The 3,232-nt window shown below is 29.0% G+C and overlaps 1 non-coding gene across 1 annotated transcript; it reads right to left on the bottom strand.

The window, feature by feature from the left end:
* Window positions 1-2,315: 2,315 nt before the first annotated feature.
* Trnas-aga (transfer RNA serine (anticodon AGA)) lies at window positions 2,316-2,390 on the bottom strand. The gene has a single exon. It is a non-coding gene; the product is annotated as a tRNA-Ser (tRNA).
* Between the last annotated feature and the right edge of the window lie 842 nt (window positions 2,391-3,232).

Below are 3,232 nucleotides of genomic sequence, written 5' to 3'. Positions count from 1 at the left end.
ATTTATATATTTTCCTCCTAATTGATAATGATGACAAAATTTCTTATTTTTCTGTGAGCAAAAGCATTTCGACCATCTACAACTTTTCGATGTGGTGTATCTTGATTGTTCTTTGGGATTTAAGAGTTTCATATCCACAATATCAGAATAAACTTTTTTTAATATCTTCTACTTCTTTTTTGTATATTCAATACATTTTTATGCCAATTTGGCCTTCTATATACAAGAAGATCTTTATTATATTTACAGTACTTGATATAATAACAGAATCCGCTCAGTTCATGATTTTGATGTTTCATTAAATGTGAAATTTCTAGATTTGGTTGGCAGTTGTCCATCTTCAACAGTAAACTTTCAAAACCAGCTGTGTATGTTGATAATTATTCAACTGTGTACATGAACACATTTCTGGCATTATTTGATTGAAACAAGCTTATATATATTTTTGTATAATAATAGTGTGAATTACTTTCTTTGTTAAAATGAAGGAGATTTACATGATTATCTTTCTCACATTCCATAATGTTTTTATGGATCATTTCATTTTAGTTATTGATAGATAGATTAATTTTAGATTCAACTTTTGGAATATGATTACCCTATATAGCAAATTCAAATTTCTCAAATATCTGCTCAAGATCAAGAACAAAATTTATATATTTTGTAACTCTCTGAATTTTTAAAAAATTTTTTGTCTTTATTTTTTACATTAACACATGCTTTTTACTTTATCTGGTATTGAAGTGTGAGATGATGCTATCACTGGAACATATCTATTCATTCCTAGTTTATAACCAATAATTCTGATTAATGTCCAACATAAACCATGTGCTCAAAATTACCCATTCTTGATAAAATATTTTTTTTACTACTCTTAAAATTTTTATTATCTCTTTCTCATTTTCTACCCTACAGCTTTCTGTTTGGAAATTAAAATCGATAATATTTTTACAGGTCTCAATTTGGTTACTCACAAAAATGTTTTAAAGGTATTTTCAGTCATGGTGTATTTACAATTCTCTTTTACAGTTTTTTTATAATTTTTGGTTTCACTGCTGTCAAGAAATGGTTACGTTCTATTGACTTTATATTATTTTCGAAATTTATTGATTGTTATCTGTTAGCAAATGCATTATGAACTAGATAATCATGAGCTGTTTTTTCTGTTTTTTGTTTGTGAAATAGGTGGTAGAAACTGGTAATATTTTCGAAAATTTCATCATCAAAACGAGATAATTGTTTCCAAAGGCTTTTCCATCTTGCATCAGCTTACACAGCCTTTCAGTCTGGCCAGACTTAAGAATGCAACTTGATGTCTACTGACAAATGTAATTAGATTGACTTTCCTTAATTTACTAAATCCTATTAAATTATTTTCTATATAATAATCAAAAAGTTAAAGAATACTGAATTTCTCCAGTTGTCCATCCTATTTCCAGAAAATAAAATTTACTACATTTGTAAAAAATATCACAATTCGACAGGAAAAGAACTCTTATTTAATAGATATTTAAAATTTCAGTACTTGATAAGTATCCTTTCTCCTTTTCATATATTCTAAAGACTTTATTTAGATGTATTATTATGGATATATTTATGTGATGGATTTCTGTAAAAAGACATTACTCTTTAATTTCTTGACAGCAAATACATTTCCTGTTTGTCATCGTTTTCCATTGATAAAAATATATTCGATGGTTCTTCATATGGAATTCGGTGCAAATGATTTCAATATACTATATAGAAATATTTTTCCACTTAAACAATAAATTCGTTTACTGTTGTAACTTCTTACAGGATATTCATTGACACACTGTCTACACATTGTTCCGTAACCATCTATTGTGTATTTCTGTGAAGTAAGATTATCAATAGGGTTCTCAGTTCTGCAATATGTACACAGTTTAGGTGGATGCAGTCCAAAGACTGGATATTTATAATAACAATCATCCAACAGTTCATAGAAAAAATTATTAAAAATTAAAAATGCTCTATTATATGTGTGTTGACTGCACCACTTAATGCACTATGTTGTCGGACTGTAATGTTTAAATGCATGATACAGTTCACATTGTCATCAAATGTTACAGTTTGATGATTGGGTCTCTCATATATACCATTTATAGTTTGTAAATTTTGTGGTAATAATGTCAATCAATTTGTTATTAACTGTGCATTTATATTATCACCTATGCAAACCCACTTATTGTTTAAAAAAAGGTTTCATTCACAAGCAATAAGAGATCATACAATGAGATTTTCACTCTGCAGCAGAGTGTGTGCTGATATGAAACTTCCTGGCAGATTAAAACTGTGTGCTGGACCGAGACTCGAACTTGGGACCTTTGCCTTTCTAGGGCAAGTGCTCTACCAACTGAGCTACCCAAGCAAAACTCACGCCCCGTCCTCGCAGCTACAGTTTTACCAGTACCTCATCTCCTACGTTTAATAAGAGATTATGCTTCACACTCAGCCCTACAAAGTGTTCGAATTTCTCACTGGCAGATAATAGTTCAACATGTTCAATTGGTATAGAATATTGTGCTAATGGTTGAAATGGTATAGTTGATATAGGCAGATGTTTCAATATTTTTTTTACTGTAAAATATCACCTATTGAAGTCTGGATATGATACTGATTTACAAAGATCTTAAAGATGTAAACCTAATGAGTGTCAAATTTCATTAACTATAACTAATCCCAAATTTGTTTGATAATTATGTGGATTTTTATGTTTCCATATACCAGTTCCCATCGTTATACATATATATTTCTACAGTTCCATTATTCAGATTTGGAAAAAAATTATGACCTAAAATATTGGCTTTTCCTTCTAGAGTCTATGAACATTGATCACCAGATATTTCATGTGCATGTATTCGTCTTTTCATTCTAATCATAATATTGGGATTATTAATATCATGAATAATGTGAATATCAATATATTTTGTCTTAAATAAAATGCCACCTTTGTCACTTCTAACAATATTTTATTTGTTTCTTTATAAATCAATTGCATATTTTTCTTATTCCATTTACACATACCAGTTCTATAACTATTGAACGAACCTTTAAGACCACACCCAGTTCTGTTCATAAAATTTAAGTTTTCATCACTTAATTCACCAGTTATCATATAATTGTGTGTTAATTGTGGTAACATTAATTATACTCTCAATGAATAGTCATTCACTTGAGTTATTTTAGTTCATCAGGGAATGCTCAAATAACC

The sequence above is a fragment of the Schistocerca nitens genome, chromosome 6, assembly GCF_023898315.1.
Source record: "Schistocerca nitens isolate TAMUIC-IGC-003100 chromosome 6, iqSchNite1.1, whole genome shotgun sequence".
NCBI lineage: Eukaryota > Metazoa > Arthropoda > Insecta > Orthoptera > Acrididae > Schistocerca > Schistocerca nitens.
This window is presented reverse-complemented; position numbering and strand designations above follow the sequence as displayed.